Here is a 27229-nt window from a genome sequence, read left to right as displayed (position 1 = left end):
TGAACCATCTTAATCTCCTGTTTTTTATGCTTGGGTTTGAAGACATGTGACTCCTATAAAGATATTTTCAAAACTGAGTAGTGATTATTTTAATTACAGTTTCTTTAAACCATATCTCCCATATATCATCTCAGTGGTTTTGAAAAAGTTATCTCAGTTTTACTCTCTACATACATCTCTAGGTTATGTATTGTGTTGGGGAAAGCTCTGGAGGTGAGACTGCCATGATTTCATCCTACTATTAGTGGGCATCTAATTCTATTTCACTGACTGCACTAAAGCCTTGACTGTGTGGATCACAACATACTGTGGAAAATTCTGAAAGAGATGAGAATACCGGGCCCCTTATATGCCTCCTGCGAAACCTGTATGCAGGTCAAGAAGCAACAGTTAGAAAAACGGACAGAGAACAACAGACAGGTTCAAAATTGGGACAGGAGTGCATCAAGGCTGTATAATGTCACCCTGATTATTTACCTTATATGCGGAGTACATCATGAGAAATGCTGGGCTGGATGAAACACAACTGGAATCAAGATCACCAGGAGAAATATCAATAACCTCAGATATGCAGATGACACCACCCTTACAGCAGAAAGTGAAGAGAACTAAAGAGCCTCTTGATGAAGGTGAAAAAAAAAAAAAAAGCTGGCTTAAAACTCAACATTCAAAAAACTAAGATCATGGCATCTGGTCCCATCACTTTATGACAAATACATGTGGAAACAATGGAAACAGTGACAGACTTGATTTTCTTGAGCTCCGAAATCACTGCAGATGGTGACTGCAGCCGTGAAATTACAAGATGCTTGCTTCTTGGAAGAAAAGATATGAGAAACCTAGACAGCATATTAAAAAGCAGAGACATTACTTTGCCATCAAAGGGCCATATAGTCAAAGCTATGATTTTTCCAGGGGTCATGTATGGATGTGAGAGTTGGACCATAAAGAAGGCTGAGTGCCAAAGAATTGATGCTTTTGAACTTTGGTGTTGGAGAAGACTCTTGAGAGTCCCTTGGGCTGCAAGGAGATCATACCTGTCAATCCTAAAGGGAATCAGCCCTGAATATTTATTGGAAGGACTGATGCTAAAACTCCAATACTTTGGCCACCTGATGTGAAGATCTGACTTATTAGAAAAGACCCTGATGCTAGGAAAGATTGAAGGCAGGAGGAGAAGGGGATGACAGAGGATAAGATGGTTGGATGGTATCACCCACTCAATGGACATGAGCTTGAGCAAGCTCCAGAAGATGGTGAAGGTCAGGAAAGACTGGCGTGCTGCAGTCCATGGGGTTGCAAAGAGTTGGACACAACTGAGAAACTGAACAACAACAAGAATTACTGGGAAAATTATAGACCTCTCTAAGTTTCCTCATCTGCAAGCAGATAATAATTACAACTTCACAGGAGGTTAGGAGTAGTTAAAATTTTAAATTAGAAGTGAAGTGAAGTGAAAATAGCTCAGTCGTGTCTGACTCTTTTTGACCCCATGGACTATACAGTCCGTGGAATTCTCCAGGCCAGAATACTGGAGTGGGTAGCCTTCCCCTTCTCCAGAGGATCTTCCCAACCCAGGGATCAAATCCAGTTCTCCTACATTGCAGGCAGATTCTTTACCAGCTGAGTCATAAGGGAAGCTCAGGATGAATTTAAAGCCATTGTATCTCAAACCCAGGCACAATGTCCCCATCCTGGGCCTTAGACTTCATTGACTCCACTCTGGCCTTCCTGTATCTGAGCTTTTTTACAATGTGAGGAATCTGGGAAGAGTGGAGAAGAGGCAAGAAAGTGATCTCTCCCTGCCAGTCTCCAGTTCATGCTACCCCTTCTGGAACTCCAGATCCCTGCCCAAATGTCTGACACCTCCTTGCAGGGCCTTGCTGCCTTCTCTTCTGCTTTCATCCTCCTGAAGGCTCACCCCTGCTGTTGGCAGCACAGACCCTCCGGAGAGAAGCCAAAACATGGCAGTTAGTAAGGTTGTGGGGGATGGAGGATGGGGGAGGTTTGGCCTTATGATGTGAGAGTTCAAGTGTCACACAGTGAGTGGGAGGAGAAAGGGGTGAGATGGAGGCTGCCTTTTCCTGGGCCCCTGTGATCCACAGAATGTCAGGGAGACTGAGCCTTATAGCCCCCCAGGTTGTTATGAGGATTATGTTATATCCTCCTATTTGACAAATAGGAGAACAGTCTTATTTTAAGTGTTTAGCTTGATTTAATAGTTTTTTTAATACACAAAAACAGAGCATATGTCTGCTATTTGTACTCTCACACTTCACCCTACAAATGTGGGGCATGAGTACATGCTGAGGCAGTGACTGACTCTCAGTGAAAACACAGTAAAAACCAGACACCACCATCAGCATCAGCACTGTCATCTTCTACAATGTGTGGCATACAGTTATTTCTCTGAGATGGGTGGAAACCAGCTCCTTCCCTCATCCTTGCATTATCAGACACCCATTCGGTTTCTTCCAAGAGGCAGTAAATGACTGCTGAGACTCCAGGGATGGAGGGAAGGCAGTGGGAAGCAGTGTCATAGTGGCTGGAGTGAGCACATCACCCAGGCTGGCTCATCCAGCCCTTTGCTCTGGGTTCTGATCAGTCACTATGGTCCTGTAGGTCCCTACTCAGCTTGGTTCTCATATTTCAACACTCGTTTCCTTAGACTGTGCCTTAACCAAGGTCATTCAGTAAACAGTTACGCTGACATCCAGTGCTTCAGCTTCCTCTTAACTTCTGCTTAATTTTTTTCTTTCATCTTTAAATGTTTGTGTTTTTAAAGGAAACTTAAAGGTGGTTCTGTCCCAGGGCAGACTGCTGCTTGAACAAAAGTATCCACAGTCTAACAGCAGCATTGTCATGGGGACTGGATCCTTGTCAGAGAGCAGTTTATTTAAAGGATTAAGGGTTGGGGCTCAAGTGCTCCACAGAAGATACCAGTAACCCCAAAATATCTCACTGACATCTCAACATTGCATCTAGAATGGCTCTGTACTAGAAGCAATCTTACAGAATACCCTGGCATAATCCTTTGTGTTGGAGAACATACAAAGTTTCAGATCCCAGCCATTTTCAAGCGACCTTTGCACAAAAGAAATCCTACTGTCTGATGCATTTTCAGAAGAAACAAATATAAGGTCTGTATCCTCAGCCTGTGAGTGATGTGCCTCCAATAGTAAGAACCATCAGGATGGAAACACTGCACTTAGAGATCATCAAACTGGGTAATGCTAATGACAGAGACCATTTACAGGGGTGTTGCCTGCGTGCCAGCCTTGTGATCAATGATGTACACAAAGCGTTTATCAATGAAGGCAATTAATGGTCCAAATTAACAAAGCTGGTAAAACAAGATACCAATATTTGAACCCACATCTGATTTAAAAGCTAAAAGATGTTAAGCTTCACCCCTTTTTGCTTGGGAGAAGGGCATTTTCCAACCAAATCTATGCCTAATATAAATAAAAGATTTTATCTTCCCTCTTGGCTGCTGTTTACTACCTCAGTTTGCTGTGTACCAGCTGTGTGACCTCATGACAAATAACTCCACCTCTCTGTGTTCAGTTTTCAATCAGTAATTTGGGAATGATAGTACATAGTTCACAGGGTCAAAAGATTAAAAATAGATAATATATTAAAAGAACTTTGCATGTTGCATAGTATAAATAAGGTGCTAGTGTCTCTAGCCTCAGAACAATAGTCTTAGTAAATCAACTACTTACTCAGAGTCATTTCAATTTTTACCTCATTTGCCAGGAAAATTATCCAAGACTTATCAGTGGGCAAATAAAGTTTTCTGACTGTCCTTTCATTGGAGTGCTGGTATCTTGTCCAGTGGACCCTCCAGGGATCACCTGACTCTAGAGCTGTGGACAACTTTGATCATTTGGATTGCTTAGACCATTTCACAATATTACATGGATAGAAGTTATGGAAAACTCAACATCTTTATAATCTAAACATCTTTGTCACCAAAAATCCCAAAAGATTTTGTCTTATGACTTCTTCCCTATGGAAAAGATACCCTCAAAATATTTTATTTCTCTGCCCTATGTAGTACTAACCACTTTTGCCTCTACTAGCAAATATATTTCATCCCTGATTTACGTGTGTGTGTGTGTTTTGTATGTGTGTTCATGGAATTCTCCTCTGAGATAGCTTTAACTTCTACTAGTGCCTTCATTAATTATTGAGTTAAATAAAATATTTGAAATGTGCAAAGCTCCCAAACAACAAAATTCAGCCAAATGAGTGCCTCTGATCAAAAGATTAAAAATTTTTAGATTTTAAATATTTTAAATCTCACCATTTTCTAAAATCCATGAAAGGGCCCCAAGATTGGCTTAAGGCAAACTGAGAACTGATAAACTTACTGTTAGTACAGTAAATCCCAAACATACGAACTTTCAAGTTGCAAACTTTCTAAGATGCAAACATGCATTCATTCCATTGATGTCAAGTGTTAATGAAATTGTAGCTGACCCTCCATCTCCTATTGCTGATGATCCTTCAGTTCTACCATCTCTCACCTCCTCTCTCTTCTAGTCAGTAACTCTTCTTACCTGTTCATTCAGTGCCAACTTTTGTATACCAGATCTTCTACTGTACATTTCAAGGTACTGAACTGTAAGGTTAAAAAGGTTTTCTTTACCATTTGTGTTTGTCTTTTGGGGCTTCCCTCATAGCTCAGTTGGTAAAGAATCCGCCTGCAATGCAGGAGACCCCGGTTTGATTCCCGAGTCAGGAAGATCCACTGGAGAAGGGATAGGCTATCCACTCCAGTATACTTGGGCTTCCCTTGTGGCTCAGCTTGTAGAGAATCTGCCTGCAATCTGGGAGACCTGGGTTCATTTGTCTTTTATGTATTATTTGTGTGAAAAGGTGTTATTATATACCTATTATAGTACAGTACCATAGCCGATTGTGGTAGTTGGGTACTGAGGCTAACTTTGTTAGACTTACAGGCATATTGAAATTATGAACACACTCTTGGAACAGATCTGTTCATATGTATGCAACTTACAGTATTTTTTCCTTTCTTTCTGTGCTCTACTCCTTCCTGCCAACTAAAAATTGGCACTTGCCAACTGCCTTTACAAAAATTAAGTCACACACTATTGTAGCTGCTGACCTTCAACACCCGCTGAAAGGAGTTCAGGGTGGAGATCAGGAATGAGGCACCCTATGCTCTGGAAAACACTGGCAGAACAGGCCTTTAGATAGTTAGATATTTTCAGCAGAAGATTTTATGAACCTAATTCTTACATATCTTCATTTAGAAAAGCACTAAAATCATTAATGGTGACACTGTTCCTCATGACTAGCAGCAAGCTTCTGCCAAAATTTGTGCTTGGCTGCATGTACCCCCTTCACCAAAATCATATATAATACTGACTGCTCCCCCTACCTCTTCCAAGCAGTGTCTCAGAGCTATCTGAAATGCTTTCTTCTCCAGGGTTATAGTCCTCATTTTGCCCCAAATAAAATTTAACTCACAATCCTCAGGTTTTTCTTTTTACTTTTTTTTCAGTGGCATTCTCATGCTGCCCTTCCTCTCACAGGAGATGCCTGATAGTCTCTGGGACTGTAGAACACCCCATTCACTGCAGTGACACAGCCCCCGCCTCAAACCCACCAGGTGTCCCTCCTGGATTCTTACTTTATAGCAATTTATATCCTGAATCTTCCCTCATCAGCAGCCTCACCTATCCCACAGAGTAAGACCTACCAGTTCTGATCTCCAGTTCTGCAGATCCTTCATACCTGAGAAGTAATAAGAAAGAACTCTCCATTCACTGAGCTCCTGTTAAGTGCCAGGCACTCTGCTAGGTGCTAGAGATAGAAGATTGAGGAAGATAAGAGTTCATAGCCCAGGAAGTTTCTTGCTTATGGAGGGATGTAACAAACCAGAGATTTGGATAGTCTGTAGGGACTCTGACTGTGGTGGGGACAGGAAGGTGTGGCAACAAAGGGACCAGCTTCATGGAGGTGACATTAGGACCTGAAGACAATGGGAGATGTGGAAGAGAACATCCTAGGAAGTACAGATTCTAGGGCTTGGTCCCCAGGAAAAGGCCAACGGGGTCCTTGAAGCTGAAGCACCTCCAAATGACCTGCAGACCTCTCTTGTGTTGTCTTCAAGGGATCAGACTTAACACGTATGTAAGGACTTAACACATTAATAGGCTTCCCCAATGGCTCAAGCAGTAAAGAATCTGCCTGCAATGTAAAAGACTCAGAAGATGCAGCTTCAATCCCTGGGTCAGGAAGATCCCCTGAAGAAGGAAATGGCAACCCACTCCAATATTCTTGTCTGGAGAATCTCATGGGTGGAGGAGCCTGGTGGGCTAAAGTCCATAGGGTCTCAGAGTCGGACACAATTGAGCATGCACACATCAACACATAAATGGGTTAAGGACATAATGTATATTTTATCATTTAATCCTCACAACAACTTCTGATGTAGAAACTATTTTTATTCACCCATCTTACAAATTAGTATCTCTAAGACTGAGTCACAGAGAAATCAAGTTACTCATTCAAAGTCTCACAGCTAGTAAGTGACAAAACCCATGGTCAAATTCCAGCCATCCGGTTCCAGGACTGTGTACCCAGACACTGTGCTACCAGATGGGTGGATGTATCTAATACAATGTCTCAAATATACTGAGCATTCAGTTAATTAGATCTGAACAGTTCAAGCACAAACCTAGCATTTCTATACAGCCCAAAGACCTCAGCAGCTCAATACCAGGACTACCTGTGCTAGTCAATGAAAATATATTTTAATAAAAATACATATTATTAACAAAATACCATGCTGTCACACCTGGGCTAAAATAAATTCACGATAAACCTTCACATAATAAAATATAAAAAAGAGAGAGATTAGAGTCCCTCAACAGATGGCCTCAGCCTGGAGGAGCAGAGAAAACCTGTAGACTCCTATTTTTGTTCTCACGTCTCAGTGTCCTTCCTGATAAAATATTCCACAAGAATGAGATGAAAATGGAACACTTGGTTCTGTGTGACCTGAGAGAAGCCTGGAGGAGGGGGTTCCTTCACTTGGGAACAGCTTTAGATCCCTCTTCTGCTAGGAGGAAACTCTGGTGGTATTTGGGTGACTGTATTTCCTGTGCTTGACTAGAGAGCATTTTGCTCTTGCTACCAGGTAAGGCAGCTTCCCAAGTGGCATAGTGGTAAAGAATCCACCTGCTAATGCAGGAGACACAAGAGAAGTGGGTTACATCCCTGGGTCAGGAAGATCCTCTGGAGTAGGAAATAGCTACCCACTCCAGTATTCTTGCCTGGGAAATTCCATGGGCAGAGGAGTCTGACGGACTATAGTCCATGGGGTCTCAAAAGAGTCAGACACCAAAGAGCACACACACACACACAGTAGATAAGGCTTTGAAGTCAAAATGAGGTTCAGATCCTAATCTCTCATTTTCTGGTTGGTGATCTCATTGAGTAAGTCATTAAACCACTCTGAGACAAACTTCCCTTTCCTTACCTGCAACTCAAGGGGTGATCATACCCACCTTTATGAAGGTGCTTGGCACAGTGCCTAGCATACGGGAAATCATAATATGCCACCTTTCAGGTAAAACCTTATCAACAGTCTACAATAACACAATCTGGGCTGTGGTTTGCTAAGTTATGTCCAAACATCCATACAGAGACATTTATACATTTGCTACTTTGGAAATATGAGGTGGTAAGTTCAAAATCTCTATGTCTATATGGATGGCAGATTCCAATGTACTGAGAAATTTAGTGATACTGAAAACTTCATCTACTATACCATTCAGGTGTTTTATATCCCGTTCAGAGTAGTTGCTTCCATGTCCTTTTCCTGTGTGTCTCAGCCCTGTGCACTCGTGGTCCATGGCAGAGAGGAGCCTGTTCCCAGCTCTGACTGTCGGACACTCGTGTCCCAGGTCATTTCACTAATGATGGAAAGGGATTGCAATGGGACTGCTGCAGGACTTGTGCAGTTTCTCTTTTTCTTCCAGTTTTATTGAGATAATTGACATATAATAGTATATAAGTTTGGCAACCCACTCCAGTACTCTTGCCTGCAGAATCCCATGGACAGAGGAGCCTGGAAGGCTGCAGTCCATGGGGTTGCTAAATAGTCGGACATGACTGAGCAACTTCACTTTCACTTTTCACTTTCACCCATTAGAGAAGGAAATGGCAATCCACTCCAGTGTTCTTGCCTGGAGAATCCCAGGGATGGGGGAGCCTGGTGGGCTGTCCTCTATGGGGTTGCACAGAGTTGGACACGACTGAAGCGACTTAGCAGCAGCAGCAGTATATAAGTTTAAGAGGTACAATATAATGATTTAACTTATGTACATCATGAAATGATTACTGCAGTAAGTTAGTGAACATCATCTCATATGGATATAAAATTAAAGAAATATAAAATGTTTTTCTTGTAAGGAGAAACTAATAATTTTCATACATAACATACAGCAGTTTTAATTATATTTATCATGCTAAACATATTACATAACATCCCCAGTACTTATTTATCTTAAAACTGGGAATTTGTACCTTTTGACTGCTTTCATCTAGTTCCCTCTCACTTCACCCGTCCCCCTTGACAAATTTAGTCTCTTCCTATATGTTTGCTTTTGAAATATAATTGACTTATAACACTATAATAGTTCCTGTTAGTTCCTGTTATACAACATGGTGATTCCATATTTCTACACATTTTAAAATGATCACCATGAGAATCTATTTGCCATCTGTCACCATACAAAGACATTACATAATTATTGACTATAATCCCCACACCATGTAATTTACACACCCATGATTCATTTATTTTGCAACTGGAAGTTTGCACCACTTAATCTCCCTCACCTATTTCTCTCCTTCCCCTCTACTCCCTCCTCGCTGACAGTCACCAGTTTGTTCTCTGCATCCATGACTCTTTCTGTTTGGTTAATTTATTTATTCTGTTTTTTAGATTCAACATATAAGCAAAATAATTCAGTATTTGTCTGATTTATTTTACTTAACACAATATCCTAAAGGTCCATTCAGGTTATTGTAAACTGTAAAGTTTCATTCTTTTCTGTGGCTGGCTATATTCCATTATATATATTCTATATGTTTTTCACATCTTCTTTATCTGTAAATCTATTGATGGGCCCTTAGGTTACTCCTGGACTTCCCTGGCAGCTCAGTGGTCAAGAATCCACCTGTAGTGTAGAAGACATGGATTTGATCCCTGGGTCAGGAAGATCCCCTGGAGAAGCAAATGGCAATCTACTCCAGTATTCTTGCCTGGAAATTCCATGGAGAGAGGAGCCTGGTGGGCTACAGTCTATGGGGCCACAAAAGAGTTGGACATGACTTACTGAGCAAACAACAACAACAGGTTATTTCCGTATCTGGCTATTGTAAATAATACTACAATGAACATAAGGATCCATGTATCTTTTATCTTTTTATTGAAGTATAGTTGATTTGTGATGTTGTGGTAATACCACAAATGGAATTGCTGCAACTAACACACACACACAAGGCAATGGCACCCCACTCCAGTACTCCTGCCTGGAAAATCCCATGGACGGAGGAGCCTGGTAGGCTGCAGTCCATGGGGTCGAGAAGAGTCGGACTCGACTGAGCGACTTCACTTTCACTTTTCACTTTCAGCATTGGAGAAGGAAATGGCAACCGGCTTCAGTGTTCTTGCCTGGAGAATCCCAGGGACGGGGGAGCCTGGTGGGCTGCCATCTATGGGGTCGCACAGAGTCATACATGACTGAAGTGACTTAGCAAGCAAGCAAGCAACACACACACACACAGTGTTACTATTCTTAATTTTTTGAGGAATCTCCATGTTGTTTTCCATAGTGGCTACACCAATTTACATTCCCACCAAGAGTGCACAAGTGTTCCCTTTTCCCCACATCCTTATCAACACTTGTTATTTTTTGACTTTTTGAAAATAACCATTCTGAGAGTTGTGAGGTGATTTTAATTTGCATTTCCATGATGATTAGTTATGTTATTTTATGTGCATGTTGGTCATCTGTATGCCTTCTTTAGAAAACTGTTTATTTAGGTCCTTGGCCCATTCTTAATTGGGTTATTTATTTATTTAATCAGGTTGCATGAGTACTTTGAATTTTGTGGATATTAACCCCATATTGGATAAATTATTTACAAATATATCTAAAGGTGCAGCTGAATCCAGGTGAAACCCCTGACTGAGTGAGCAAGGAAGACAGGAGGAGGAGTTGAGGGTGTTCACAGGTGAAGTCCAACATCTCAATACAGAGTAAAAGCAGTTTGCTGAGAGCAAGAAAGTGAGGTAATTAAGGCCAAAGAGAAAAGCAATACATATTTAGATAGTTGAATTGGAGAACTCAAAAGATAGCTAGTGGAAAGTGCAGAAATAGCTGATCAGTGTGCATGCACGTGTGATGTTACTTCAGTCATGTCCAACTCCTTGCAACCCTATAGACTGTAGTCCAACAGGTTCCTCTGCCCATGGGATTCTCCAAGTAAGAATACTGGAGTGGGTTGCCATGCCCTTCTCCAGGAGATCTTCCCGACCCAGGGATCAAACCCACATCTCTTACATCTCCTGCATTGGGGGGTGGGTTCTTTACTATTACTGCCACCTGGGAAGCCCAGCTGACTAGCATTGATGTCTAAAATGAAATGTGAAGCCATGGGATTATTGAGTGTCATGTTCTTCAAGTATATAATTTCCACCAATACTGTTTGACCACTGAGGAGAAAGCAGAAAGTTGGGCTGATTCAGAGTTGAGGACTGATCAGGCTTGTGCTGTGGAAAATCAGGCTGAGTTTTCTGCTTATGCCACAGTGTGTGATTTCAGTGTTTATATTGCCATCTCAGATGAAGCTCTCTAGCTGTATTAGCATGAAGTGTGTGATTGTGTGACAAAGGAAAAAACTCAAACTGATTAAGATAATAGGAGGAAATTTTTTAGGTAACATGATTCAAGGCTTGCAACATATCTCACCGGATTGTTATGGGGATTAATAAATTAGTCCTATAAAGTACATCAAATATCTTCTGGCTTCCTTGGTGATTCAGCTGGTAAATAATCTGCCTGCAATGTGGAATACCTGGGTTTGATCCCTGGGTTGCAAAGATCCCCTAGAGAAGGGAACGACTACCCACTCCAGTATTCTGGCCTGGAGAATTCCATGGATTGTATAGTCCATGGGATAACAAAGAGTTAGACATGACTGAGTGATTTTCACTCAACCTTGTCTTCGTCACCTAGCACATAATAGCTGCTCAATAAACAATCTGTTTCATCAAAATTTTCATTCTGAAACCATATCTTTGCATCTCTCCTTTCTGTTGACCACGTTGTTAGCCTTTTCCTTGTTCATATCTAGTAGAAAGTTACCTGCCTTCTAGTCTCTCTCCCAGGATGGAAAACTATCTAAATGTCTTGCAATTCATTGGTCTGATTTGGGTCTATACTAACTTCTTTGGCAAAGGGAATGTCATTTGCTTATTAACACAGTCTGCCTTTACTAGGATAATCACTGTGATTGAAAAAACAGATTTTCAACCTGGATAGAAAAATAAGAGCTTACCCTGAGTTTAATTTTATTTTTAAACTTTACAATATTGTATTAGTTTTGCCAAATATTGAAATGAATCCGCCACAGGTATACCTGTGTTCCCCATCCTGAACCCTCCTCCCTCCTCCCTCCCCATACCCTCCCTCTGGGTCATCCCAGTGCACCAGCCCCAAGCATCCAGTATCGTGCATCAAACCTGGACTGGTGACTTGTTTCATACATGATATTATACATGTTTCACTGCTATTCTCCCAAATCTCCCCACCCTCTCCCTCTCCCACAGAGTCCATAAGACTGATCTATACATCAGTGTCTCTTTTGCTGTCTCGTACCCTGAGTTTAAGAGGGGTCCATTTTCTAATCCAGATTACATGATTTAAAAAATTTAATTAATTAATTGTAATTGGAGGCTAATTACTTTACAATATTGTGGTGATTTTTGCCATACATTGACATGAATCAGCCATGGGTGTACTTGCATTCCCCATCCTGAACCCCTCTCCCACTTCCCTCCTCTTCCCATCCTTCTGGGTCATCCCATTGCACTGGCTTTGAGTGCCCTGTTTCATGCATCGAACTTGGACTGTGATCTATCTCAGATATGATAATATACATGTTTCAATGCTATTCTCTCAAATCATCCCACCCTCAGCTTCTCCCACAGAGTCCAAAAGTCTGTTCTTTACATCTGTGTTTCTTTTGCTATCTTGCACATAGAGGGTCTTTCTAAATTCCATATATATGCATTAATATATTGTATTGGTGTTTTGCTTTCTGACTTATTTCACTCTGTATAATAGGCTCCAGTTTCATCTACCTCATTAGAACTGACTCAAATGTGATCTTTTTAATAGCTGAGTAATATTTGATTGTGTATACATACCAAAACTTTCTTATCCATTCTTCTGCCGATAGACATCTAGGTTACTTCCATGTCTTAGCTATTTTTAAAGTGCTGCAATGAACATTGGGGTACACATGTCTTTTTCAATTCTGGTTTCTTTGCTGTGTATGCCCAGCTGTGGGATTGCTGCATCATATGGCAGTTCTATTTCCAGTTTTTTAAGGAATCTCTACACTGTTCTCCATAGTGGCTATACTAGTTTGTATTCCCATGAACAGTATAAGAGGGTTCCCTTTTCTCCACACCCTCTCCAGCATTTATTGTTTGTAGACTTCTTGATGTCAGACATTCTGACCAGGGTGAGATGGTACCTCATTGTGGTTTTGACTTGCATTTCTCTGATAATGAGTGATGCTTAGCATATTTTCAGGTGTTTGTTAGCCATCTGTATGTCTTCTTTGGAGAAATGTCTGTTTAGTTCTTTGGCACCATTTTTTTATTCAGTTGTTTATTTTTTTGGTTTTGAGTTGCATGAGTTGCTTGTATATTTTGGAGATTGATTCTTTGCCAGTTGTTTCATTTGTTATTATTTTCTCCAATTCTAAAGGCTGTCTTTTCACCTCACTTATAGTTTCCTTCATTGTGCAAAAGCTTTTCAGTTTAATCAGGTCCCATTTATTTATTTTTGCTTTTATTTCCATTACTCTGGGAGGTGGGTCATAGAGGATCTTGCTGTGATCTATGTCAGTGAGTGTTCTATGTTTTCCTCTAGGAGTTTTATAGTTTCTGATCTTACATTTAGATCTTTAATATATTTTGAGTTTATTTTTGTGTATGGTGTTAGAAAGTGTTCTAGTTTCATTCTTTTACAGGTGGTTGGCCAGTTTTCCCAACACCACTTGTTAAAGATATTGTCTTTCCTCCATTGTATATTTTTTCCCTCTTTGTCAAAGATAAAGTGTCCCTAGGTGCATAGACTCATCTTTGGGCTTTCTATTTTGTTCCATTGATCCATATTTCTGTCTTTGTGCCAGTACCATACTGTCTTGATGACTGTAGCTTTGTAGCATAGTCTGAAGTCAGGCAGGTTGATTCCTCCAGTTCCATTCTTCTTTCTCAAGATTGCTTTAGCTGTTGAAGGTTTTTTGTGTTTCCATACAAATTGTGAAAATATTTGTTCTAGTTCTGTGAAAAATACCATTGGTAGCTTAATAGGGATTGTGTTGAATCTATAAATTGCTTTGGGTAGTATACTCATCTTCACTATGTGGATTCTTCCAATCCATGAACCTGGTATATTTCTCCATCTATTTGGGTCATTTTTTATTTCTTTCTACATGTTTATTATATCTCAGGGGTCAGTAGGAATTTTGCTAGAGAGACAAACATGAAATTTACTGTGATCCCTGAAAATTTTTTTTTTTAAATACAGTTAGTTTACTTAGGATTGAACAGTAAACATTCTCCCAGGCCTCCAAGGAATCATTTTATTGTTGCAAAATAGAGACAGGACTGTTCTAAACATATACCTGGTCTTGCTGCATAATTACTGTCAAGAAAACTTGTATTAGTTTCCTGTGGCTACCATAACAAATAATCCCAAATTTGGTGTCTTAGATTTATGTCCTCACAGTTCTTTAGTCTAGAAATTCAAAATCAGCATCACTGGGCTGAATGAAAGTAGCAGCAGGATTACACTGTCTCTGGAGTCTCAAAGGAAAAATCTGCTTCTTGCCTCTTTCAACTTCTGGTGACTGCAGGCATTCCTTGGCTAGTGACTGTATCACTTCAATCTTCAAGGTGTGCATCTTCAAATTTCTCTCTACTCTGTACTCACATCACCTTCTCCTCTGTGTTATGTCAAATCTCCCTTTTATAAGACTACCTGGGTTGCATTTAACCATCTCACCTGCCCCACCCCACCCCAGTTATTCAAGATAGTCTTCCTTGCCTCAAGACCCTTAACTTAATTACATCTGCAAAGATTTTGCCACATGAAGTAATATTTACAAGGATGGGGGATGGGGACCTGATAAATCGGTGGGCCATTATTCAACTATTACAACTACATTTAGCTCAATTACTTTAAAATAATTATCTTCAGTGTGGCAGAAATCCTTATATAACTAGTAACCCAGTATAGCAGGACAACTTTAGAAGGGCATTTCATGGTTACTATATTTCCTTAATTAAGAAAGCTGAGCACCAAAGAATTGATGCTTTTGAACTGTGGTGTTGGAGAAGACTCTTAAGAGTCCCTTGGACTGCAAGGAGACCCAACCAGTCCATTCTAAAGGAGATCAGTTCTGGGTGTTCTTTGGAAAGAATGATGCTAAAGCTGAAACTCCAGTACTTTGGCCACCTCATGCGAAGAGTTGACTCATTGGAAAAGACTCTGATGCTGGGAGGGATTGGGGGCAGGAGGAGAAGGGGACGACAGAGGATGAGATGGCTGGATGGCATCACCGACTCGATAGACGTGAGTTTGAGTGAACTCCGGGAGTTGGTGATGGACTGGGAGGCCTGGTGTGCTGCAATTCATGGAGTTGCAGAGTCTGACATGACTGAGCAACTGAACTGAACTGAGGACAACATCAGCTGAAAACAGCTTCTGAGAGGAAAAAAATAGTAACTACATTAAATGTTTGCATTCATCTTGATTTTAGAAACATTATAGTGTGGGGAAATTGTGTGTTTTAGAATCAAGGATTTGTGGTAATTTATCTTGGTTATATCACCAGGAAGTTACATTGTTTAAAACTAAATGTTTCATGGTTAATTTATTGAGATTTTCCCAAAGAATTATCAAAGGTGAGTGGTAATGTTTCTTGAAAATTTCCCAGAGTAAAATCATCATGGCTATAAGTGAAGCATACAAACCACTCCTTTGTTGGGAATATCATAACTATTGCTAGAGGTAAATTCAGACTTTTCCTTGAGCTGTTTCTGCTGTCATCTCTTTTTCTATATTTCCCTGTTGTTAATGACTCTGTCAGCCACATTGATTTTTTTTTCCACCAAATAATGTGAAGCTATAGGTGAATGAAGGAAACAAGATAGGAAGAAACCATTGACTGAGCATAAAATGTTGATCTCTGAGGAATCGTTTATCACCAAGTGGTGTTACTTCAGCTTCCTGAATATCTCCTGAATCCTTCTCCCAATACTCCCTATGGGAAGAGGATAATCATCACCCAAAGATGCTGACATCCTGATCCCCAGTGTTTGAATGTATTATGTTTCATGGCAAGGGGAGATTAAGGCTAAAGATGGCATTAAGGTTGCTTATCAGCTGGCCTTAAAAATAGATTCACCTGAATTTTCCAGACTTCCTCAATGGCTCAAGTGGTAAAGAATCCTCTTGCAATGCAAAAGACACAGTAGACACGGTTCAATCCTTGGGTTGGGAAGATCCCCTGTATGAGGAAATGGCAACCCACTCCAGTATTCTTTGTCTGGGAAATCCCATGGACAGAGGAACATGGTGGGCTACAGTCCAAGGGGTCACAAAGAGTCAGACACAACTGAGCATGCACTCACACTTCACTCGCTCAAGAGCCCATAAGTGGGAAGAGGGAGAGAGAAGATTCAGAACCAGAGAGATGACATTATGGGAAAGAGTTGACCAGCCACTGCTGGCCTTGTAGATGGAGGAAGGGGGCCATGGCTCAAGGAATGTGCCAGACTTTAGGTGCTAGTTAAGGCAAGGAAACAGATTCTTCTCTCAAGTGTCCAGAAAAGAGCACAGCCCTGCTGATGGCTTCATTATAGCCCTACGGAATACATTTTGAACTCCAGGTCTCCAGAAATGTAAGATCATACTTCATGTGGTTTTAAGCCACTGAGGTTGCATTAATTCTTTACTGCAGCACTGCTGTAGTTCTGGACATTCTCTCTCTTTCCTAAGTTACAGAAACAAACCCTGATATGACTTCCAGTCTTGCCTCCTTCTGATCCATTTCCACTCTGCACTCAGAACTGTCTTTCTAAAATGTTTACAGTTGGTCTCACTTACCTATTCCTCACCTTCCATTGACTCTCCATTGCTCTTAAAATAAAGCCCAAGGTCTTAAATGTAACCACAAGGCTCCTCCAGGACCACTGCATTTCCAAATTGTCCTCTAGAGCCAGCCAGCCTGAATTCCTGTCTCTCAAACCCCCAACACTCTCTTCTCCTTGGATTCCCTGTCTAGAGGATGCTCCTCCCTGCCTAGGTGCTCCTCTTCTCCAGAGGCAAATCTACCTAAAGTTTCAGCTCAGTTGTCCCTGCCTCCTGAAAGGCTTCCTCAGTCCTCACATCTAGTTAGATGTCCCTCTCTTTGCTCCCACAAGGCTCTGGTTACACTTCCTGTAAGGTCCTTGAGGGCAGGAACCAGACTGTCTCCAGCACCTACCACAGTGCTTGGCACATAGCAGGCTCTGAAAAAATATTGTGGCTCAGTTGGTAAAGAATCCGCCCTCAATGCAGGAGACCTGAGTACAATCCCTGGTTTGGGAAGACCCCTTGGAGAAGAGAAAGGCTACCCGCTCCAGTATTCTGACCTGGAGAATTCCATGGAACTGTATAGTTCCTGGGGTTGCAAAGAATCAGACACAACTGAGCGACTTTCACTTTCACTTTCATACCTATCACTCAGATCCCACAAATGCTTGAAATTAATTTGACCAAGCCATTTCAACTTTAGAATTTCCCCCTTTTAATGGCTTTGTGATGGCTCACAAATTTTTTTTTACCTTTTTCCCTCATTTCTCCATAACTTAAACTGTACTCTCCCCACTGTTGTCCAGACAAGGCACGTGATAATTACATCAGCTAAACCCAACTGTATCCCTAACTGTAATTTTGTGCTTGAGCAGCTTTACAAATTCCTTGCACAGCCTCTGCTCTTAAATATATTTTCTCTCCAAGCATGATCCCCTAAGATTTATGGAAATAGAAGTGAAAACATGGAGAGGAAGAGAGTGAAACTTGAAACTTCATATAGGCCAATTGAATTGATCCTAATTTTGAAGAAACTAGAATGAAGGTCAAGAAAGCAGAGAATGAAGACAAACTGCTTATTTTTGATTTGCGGATCTAATGCTATTTTCATGTTGTAAAAACCATTTAATTCTTTTTTCCATTGTGCTCACATCCATCAACTGAGGCTGTTCTTCAAATCTCCATAATTAAAAAGCTATCCTTTTTAAATGGAGAGATACGAAAGGAAGAAAGTATTTGCCTAATGCCAGCTCACCTAGCAGGATGAGTACTTGTCATTGACCTCTGCAGGGTCTAGCTCTGCAGCACTGCAGACCCAGGGTCATCACGTTTTCTGTTCACCATACACTAAGTTAGGAAAGCCAAGCTGGCCAGATAATTTTGAGTTGCATGCTGGTTGTGTGATGTGCCCTTGGGTCTGTAACTGGGCCCCATTCTGCTCCTGGAGATGCTCAGGAGATCCTTGGATGAGACAACAGAGCACTGAACAGACTCCAAGGCTGTTTCTGGCACATATAAACCCTTGTGTTTACATGCTAGCAGCATTTTGTTTGTATGCAGTCAGCATGTTTGTTCAGCTGGGCACTCTTGCTTTCATAGTTTTGAGTATGGGCATATTTAATAATTCAGGTAGTTTTCTCCTTTGGGAAGTCTTGCCTTAGCTAGAGATAATGACTCACTTCAAATATAAGTACACAAAGCCATGAATTTAAAAAGGGATAAAATGACAAATTCCTAATTTCACTCTGTTTTCATTATTTTCAGCTCAGAAGTCATTTCTGCCTCACAATGCACAGGTACACTACTTATACGATAATTTTCTTAAAGCTCAAGGTTGAAAGGGCAAAGTTATCTTCCACTATACTCTAATAAGTACATGTTAAAGATTAATGCTTTTCAGACTTTGTTTATTTCATTTGCTTTCTATCAGTATAGGGGATGTTTTTTGTTTGTGTCTCTTGACAGTGAACTTACCCTTGGAGGTGGTATAGTTCTGGGGCCCCAAGTCTGTTGCTCAAGTTTCAAGTCTGTTGTATTTAATAACTTTAAATTGTATTTTAGTCCTTTACATTTACTTACAAAAGTTTTTGTAGTTATAGCTGAAGAAATGAAGAATTAATAGTTTAATATATGGAAGTAAACAGAAAGTGGTGGTCGAAATATTTTGGTGAGTCCTCTGGACATTTTTTTCCAAAAATCACTAACACAAATATGATGTAATCTAGGTTTCCACAGTTTGGTAAGGATTTCTATAGAGACATTTGAAAACATTTTAATAAATGTTTTCTTAAATGAAAATATTTTATCTTTCTAGTTATATTAGGTCAAAAATAAAATGAGACAGCACTTTGTTGCCATATTGGGAATATGAAACTTTAAAAAATTATTTTACCTTTATAAAAATAAATAGTTATTATACCCCTCTTATATTCTTCACTGGGAGTCAAGACACCAAGCCAGCTCTGACTTTACTGGGGAAACAAAGACTTAAAGTTAATCCACAGCTGATGTAGTGCTCGTGAGCACTCCGCTCACATCACGACACTGACTTTCCACAATAATCATCTCAAAAAGATTTCAGATTAGAAATGTATTTACCCTTAAACATGTTAGACACTTGATAAATAACTTAGTCTTTGAATCTTGCAGATGTGAGCAAGACAAGGCAAGATAAATCCTCTTCTATACTTAATAATATGTAATAAATCATCTATATTTAATACATGTTTATATGGTAAACACTAGAGCAGTCCTTAAAATTGAAAAACAAAGAGCTACTAAGCCAAAAGAGGAAATGAAGTAGAATTCAAAAGAGTTTCAATTATTTTAAAAGTAAGCAAGACAAGGGAGTGGGATGGGAAGAACAAAGAACAGAAAGGGTAAATAGAAAGTACAGCAAGATAATAAGTTTAAATCTAAAAAAAAATGATAATATCACTAAAGGAAAAGTCTAAACATTTATGTTAAACAGCAGATATTGTAAGATTGGGCTTTTGTTAAATCAAAGCCAACTATATGATATATATTAGAAACTTACTTTGACTATAAAGATACAGATCAGTTAAAAGAAAAAGAATGGAAGGAGATATACTGTACATATACAATCAAAATAAAACAGGACTGACTTTATTAAAATCAGACAAGAGTTTAGAACAAGGAATGTTACTAGCAATAAAGAAGGAAACTTCAGAAATGATAACTGGATCAATTCAGAAAACACAAAAATTCTAAATAACTTTGCACCTAATAAAGAAAGTTAAAAGAAGAAATTAGACAAACATAACTTTAGCTGGAGACTTCAGCTGTCTTCTGTCAATCAATATTTGACAAATTACCTAGACAAAAAAATAAGTTCTTGATAGGAAAGACTTGAACAACACAAGCAATTTTACTTAATAGACATTTATATCAATAGTACACTTTCCTCAGCAATAGCAGAAAACAGATTTTTTCAAATGCACATAGAAATTCTCTAATAAAGTACATATTCTGAGCCATAAGATGATTCTCAAGAAATTTAAAATACTTAAAATTATATATAGTATGCTCTTTGACCACATCAGAATCATATTAGATACCAATAGCATCCAGTAGTCATGTACGGATGGGAGAGTTGGCTCATAAAGAAGGCTGAGCACTGAAGAATTGATGCTTTTGAACTGTGGTGTTGGAGAGGACACTTGAGAGTCCCATGGACTGCAAGGAGATCCAACCAGTCAATCCTAAAGGAAATCAATCCTGAATATAGACTGGAAGGACTGATGTTGAAGCTGAAGCCCCAATACTTTGGCCAGCTGATGCCAAGAGCCAGTTCATTGGAAAAGACCCTGATGCTGGGAAAGACTGAAGGCAGGAGGAGAAGGGAGGTGGCAGAGGATGAGATGGTTAGATGGCATCACTGACTCAATGGACATGAGTTTGAGCAAGCTCCAGGAGATGGTGAAGGACAGGGAAGCCTGGTGTGCTGCAGCCCAGGGGGTCACAATGAGTTGAACACGATGAACTGAAAAACAACAATAAACAGAAAGATATACAAAATTACCCAAATATTCAAAATTAAATGATTCACTTCTAAATGATGTATTTGTCAATTTTTAAATATTTTAAAACAAATGATTAAGAAACATAAAAGTATATCATGATTTGAGTTAACATTTAAAATGTTAACTACTTATATTAGAAAAGAAAAAAAATCTAAAATTAATTATCTGAAGTTCCACCTTAATGAACTGTAAAACTTTAAACCCAGGAAAGGTAGAAAAAGATTAAGAAAAATGAAAAGAAATATTAATGAAGTAAAAAATGAATTTAAAAAAAAAAGGTGAGCTTTAAAAAGATCATTAAAATTTATACACATCTAGCCAGACTGCGGAGAAGGCAATGGCAACCCACTCCAGTACTCTTGCCTGGAGAATCCCATGGGCGGAGGAGCCTGGTGGGCTGCAGTCCATGGGGTTGCAAAGAGTCAGACACGACTAAGCGACTTCACTTTCACTTTTCACTTTCATGCACTGGAGAAGGAAATGGCAACCCACTTCATTATTCTTGCCTGGAGAATCCCAGGGACGGGGGATCCTGGTGGGCTGCCGTCTCTGGGGTCACACAGAGTCGGACACGACTGAAGCGACTTAGCAGCAGCAGCAGCCAGACTGATGAAGGAAAAATGTGAGGAAACACAAATTAGCAAGATTAAAAGAGGGGGCATCCCTCTAGATCTTACAGTGTTGAAAGGCTATTAAGGGAATATTATAAACAATTTCATGACAAAAAATTTACAAATTATATAACATGAGCAAATTTCTTGAAAGACATAGACTATCAATATTTTTTCAAAATTAAATGGATAATTTAAATGGCTCTATATCTCTTACAAAAATTGAATTCATTGCTTAAGATCTTCCTAGGAAAACCTCCAGGCCCAGATAACTTTAATGATGAATTGTATTAAATATATAAAAAGATATAACCCTACTTCTTCACAAAGTCTTTCAGAAAAATAGAAAACAACAGGATTCCCAACTTCTTTTGTAAGACCAACATTTCTCTGATAACAAAAGTAGATCTAGACTGTTGAAGAAAATAGGACTACAGTAAATATCCCTTGTGAATATGGATGCTTTATATTAATTAAAAAACAAAAACAAATTAAATCCAATAACACAGAAAAAAGACTAATGCACTTTGAGCAAGTGGGGTTTATCACAGGTATGCAAAGTTGGTTTACCATGTATAAATAAATCATAGTTCAACACATTGAGATAGAAATATCAGATAGTCATCTCAATACATACAGAAAAGGCACTTCACAAAATTCAACACTTATTTGTGAAAAAGTTTTCAACAAACAAGGAATAGAAGATAATTTTCTCAACTTGATGAAGAATATATCTTTTAATAAAAACACTTGAGTGACAGACTACATATTTTCTTGATAAGGTTAGAAAAAGGTTAGGATGTATGCTTGTTCTAGTGTTACTCAGCATTCTACTGGAGTTGGTAGCTAGGGCAACAGCACAAGAAAAAGCAAGGACATGCACATTTATTATAAAGACAGAAAAGGTGATTGTGTACAAAATCCTAAGAACTAAAAAGTAAGGTTAGCAAAACACTGGGACACAAGATCAGTATACAAAAATCAATATTACTATGTATTAGCAATCAGTACTTGGAAATTGCAATTAAAAAATAATATTTATAATAGTGCCAAAAATGTTAGGGTATTTTTAACAAAATATATGCAAAATTTGTACACTGAAAACTCTAAAACATTGCTGAGAAAAAATTAAAGTAAATCTAAAGAAATGAAACAATATAACATATTCACTGAAGAAGAGTCAATTTCATTAAGATGTAATAAAATCTCAAATAGATTTATGAATTTAATGCAATCACAATAAAATCACAATTGTAATAAAATCACGGTAAAGCCCTGTGATTTCTCCAGGGCTTTCTGGAAAAATTTAAAAGATGAATGTAAAACCTATACAGAAATGCAAAGAAACTGGAATAGACAAAATCATTTTGAAAAGCAAGAAAAAAAATTGGAAGAATTACACTATCCAGTTTAAAGGCATCTAATGAAGTCACATTAATTAATACAGTGTGGTATTGATTTAATCATGTATATATAGCTCAATGAAACAGAACAAAGTATTCAGAGATAGAGCTAAACATATAGAGTCAATGGATTTCTATAAATCACTCCAGAGCTAAACATATAGAGTCAATGGATTTCTATAAATCACTCCAGGGTAACTGACTGGTGGAAAAGTTTGTCTTTTTGATAAATGATACTGATAAATTGGATATTTGTGTGAAAACAATGAACATTAACCTTTATTTCATATCATATATAAAAATTAACAAAAGAAGAGATATCAATGGCCAATAAGCACATAAATAATTCTCAACATCTTTAATTGTGTGCACGCATGCTCAGTTGCTTCCGTCGTGTCTGACTCCTTGCAACACTATGGACTCTAGCCCATCAGACTCCTCTGCCCATGGGATTCTCCAGGCAAGAAATAATGGAGTGGGTTGCCAGGCCCTCCTCCAGGGGATCTTCCTGTCCCAGGGATTGAACCCACGTCTCTTGCATCTCCTGCATTGAGAGTCTGGTTCTTTACCACTAGTGCTACCTAGGAAGCCCCTTTAGTTGTTGTTGCTGCTGCTAAGTTGCTTCAGTTGTGTCCGACTCTGTGCGACCCCATAGATGGCAGCCCACCAAGCTCCTCCATCCTTGGTATTCTCCAGGCAAGAACATTGAAGTGGGTTGCCATTTCCTTCTCTAATGCATGAAAGTGAAAAGTGAAAGTGAAGTCGCTCAGTCGTGCCCGACTCTTAGCAACCCCATGGACTGCAGCCTACCAGGCTCCTCCGTCCATGGGATTTTCCAGGCAAAAGTACTGGAGTGGGTTGCCATTGCCTTCTCCCCTTTAGTTGTTAGGTAAATTCAAATTGGGCTTCCCTGGTCAGTAGTAAAAAATTAGCCTGCCAATGCAAGAGATGTGGGTTCAGTCCCTGGGTCAGAAAGATCCCCTGGAGAAGGAAATGGCCACCCACGCCAGTATTCTTGCCTGGGAAATCCCATAGACAAAGGAGCCTGGTGGGCTGCAGTCCATGGGGTCACAAAAGGTTAGGACATAACTTAGTGACTAAACAGAAACAACAAATTCAAATTAAAACGTTAATGATATAGCCCTGTACACTTACCAGAATGGCCAAAACGTTGGGGAAAAAATTCTAACAGATATATTTCTGATGAGAATGTAAGTGGCCTGCATCACATTGGAGGTTGCTTTGGCAGTTTTTTAATCCAGTCAAACACATATTTACCCAGTATTTTCACCCAGTAATCCCACTCTTAAGTATTTACTAAAGAGAATGAAACACACCTCCACACAGTACTTTTTACAGAAATGTTGATGGTAGCTTTAAACATAATGGTCCTAAACTGGAAACAACCTGAATGTCCATCCACTTGTGAATAAATAAACCATTGTATAACCATGTAATGTACTATTACTTACTAATGAAAATAACCTTGTACTGCTGCATGCAACAATATTGATGAATCTCAAACTATGATGTCAAGTGAAAGAAAGCAGACACAAAAGATCAGATGCTCTCTGATTCCATTTATGTGAAACTCTAGAAATGGCAAAGCTACAGCAATAAAAGGCAGATCAATTGTTGCCTGGTGCCATGAATGAATAAAAGAGATTGGCTGCAAAAAGGCACAAAGGGATTTAACAGGGGTGATGAAAATGTTTTGTCTCAATTGTGCCATGATTACATGAGTGTATCAAGAGTTATCCTTTCCACCATATTCCACATGAGATGTTGTTAAGTCAGTCTGGCAAATAATTTAAAACTGCATTCACTAAAAATTTTCTCAAAGATTACAAGAAATATAAATTACAAAGAGATAATCAGACCAAAGTATGACGTTTTATTGAGGAATAAAAGATATGCTTAAGATTGAACAAACATTCATATTCCTTCACTGGGAGACAGTTTATCAAAATTTACAGTGATTAACTCAGTTAAGAGATTATTTTTGGCTTTCATTTTCTTTTTAAGATTTACTTATTTTCCAGGCATTCTATAATGAATGTCTTTACTTAGCTATTGGAAAATGTCATTTTGAAGTGAAAGGACATAGATTAGGTGATATTGATTTTAACAATTAATATTTAATAATTTTAGGTGGTATTCTAGAATGAAGAAAAAAATCCTAAATTTATATAAAAACTGTAGGGTGGAAGGAAATGTTTTAATAATTTCCTTTTATTCTACAAGTTTATTTTTCTGTTAGGCTAAAACAGAAAAATAAGGCAGCCTTTAAAGCAAGGCTAAGAATAAGGATATAAAATGAAAGAAAATCACTGGCAGTTAATTTTACAGGATTATTGAAGCTGGCTAGGTATTTTCAGCTTCTCTCTGCTGAAATTATAAAAATAAATCATGTTTTATCAACTGTGCTTCTAGGAGAAACATGTCTCTTGAGAAATGAAAAAAAATAAAGCTGCAAAAATACTGCATAGCAATTTTTGAAATATTTTATCTTCTCATACCAGTCTGAAAATGCTTTCTGCTTTGAAAATATTAGCATTTTGTTATAAAGCCCCCTAGTGCATATATTCAAATGATGTTGGTCATTTATGAAATAAATTGTCATTTTTTAATGTGCACTGGAGAGAAAGGAGAAAATGCAGGCGGTTCATCATTTTAATGATTATTTACACAAATGATTAGGAGATTGTTTTTACTTTGATATTGCTGGGATTTGTAGCAGTTCCTGAAGGAGGGATTCCTTCTCTCCCATTTGTCCCATTCCGACTCTAATTGCAGGTTTCTAGTGTTTTCCATATTCGTACACAGCAGGGAGGAGAATAATTGGAGAATACAGGGATAAGGTGATAATACGGAAATCACTTCTAACAATGGTCCTTTGCTGCTGCAGTGAGCACACTGATTCCAAAAACAATAGCTATATTTGTCATCAGGATTGTATTTCTCTTAACAACCAGTCTGTTTTGTCTGACTTATATTTTTCAAATTAGCACAATGTTAAACTGGCATTCATAGACTACGTGACTATTCTGCTTCTTCATCTTTTTTCTTCTAAAATAATGTAGAACTACCACTGCCCCCTCTCTTTTTAGCATAGCACGTTTTATTTCTGTAGTTTAAGCAAAATCACTCTTGGAAAATGCTGCTGCTAAGGTTATGGATTTAATTTTAAGCCTAAATCAAAGGAAAATGTCAGAACCCTTTTCTTAAAACTTCAACAAACATGAATGCTAACTTTCTTTATTAGTGAAGCAGCTTTCTTATTTTTACTGTAGTGATGCATTAAACCTTGTGATTATGTATTTCTGGACATCAGAGAAGCACTGGAACATCTGCCATCAGCTTCCAAAATTTGTGACAGTTACTTATTATCGTCTAACAAACCAGTCCCCAAAATCACTGGCCTAAAAGAACAACAAATCATTTATTTGCTCAAACGTCTGCAAACAGGCTGGGCTCAGCCAGGCAGCCTGTTTCTGCTCCATGTGGTATCAGCTGGGCAAACTCATGTGTTTGCAGTCCACTGGTGTTGTGACCGGGTCCATCCAAGATGGACTAACACATGTTTGGCATTTCATCTGATAGTGGAACAAATGGGTGCCAGTTTGGCCGCTGTTTCTTCAAATTGGTCTTTTAGCTTCCAGACTCTCTCTTTACATGGTTTGCAGTCCATGAGGAAGTTGGCCTGGCCTTTCTAGAATAGCATCGCATGACACCAAGAGAGCAAAAGATTTGAGGCTTCTTCAGGCTAAGGCTGAGTTATGCAGCATCGCTTTTGCCATATTCTGGCCGTCCAAGAAATTAACATTTGAAGATAGTTACACCGAGAGTATGAGATCAAAGAGGAGTGACTCAATTGGAGTCATTTTGTAACAATAAACTCCAGTTATCCTGAGGAATGTTTCTATCATTTCATTACAGTGGATGGAAATAATGTTTTACATATTTTCTCTTTCAGTGACCATCTAAAATCAGCTCACTCTTCCAACATGGAGCAGTCCTCCAATAAAACCACAAAAGAAATTCAATGAGCCTGCCTAAATAAAGTACAGCGGAAACTCTCTAAGTGAAGGGTATTTGGCCCATAGTCAACTGCTTAATTTTAAAAAGTCAGTTAAAAATGTGGAATCATAAAACAAATTGTACATAATCTTACACATTTTGTTTTAACTTCAAATGAGCAAATATGCATTCATCCATCAATACTTTAATGTCAGATCAAGGGCTTTTCATAAGAGTCTATTGCTTAGAATACACTCCATCTTTCTTGTATTAATATACACCACTGATAAAGATAACTAGCAATTATCAGTCTTGATAGCTTTGAAGTGGAATGAAATCTTAAACACAGTTGCATATCAATCTGTTTAGAGAATCTGAGGTTTTCACATTTTCTTCTAGGCTCTTACAGTTATGTCTCCCATACCTTATTAAATAGCAATTATTTGACCAAATTCCTCATCATGATATTATCTTTCCATATCACTTACACAGTTTTTGTAAAAATAGCAATAGTCCTTTTCATATCTATATTTCATCAACTTATGGATAATTTAACTTATTAGATTTTGATAGAAAAGTACAACCAGGATAAATTCAGGAATAAATTCAGCTGACTCTGAGCAGTCATGCAATTTCATACATTGGGAGCAGAAGTGCACAAGCTACTAGAGAATGCTTATTACATTAGTACTGAGACCTTCCAAACACCAGGCAATAAAGAATTTTATTTT

Source organism: Bos mutus, chromosome 5, assembly GCF_027580195.1.
Source record: "Bos mutus isolate GX-2022 chromosome 5, NWIPB_WYAK_1.1, whole genome shotgun sequence".
NCBI classification, from domain to species: Eukaryota; Metazoa; Chordata; class Mammalia; order Artiodactyla; family Bovidae; genus Bos; species Bos mutus.
The sequence above is the reverse complement of the archived record's forward strand: the minus strand, read 5'-3'. Positions refer to the sequence as shown.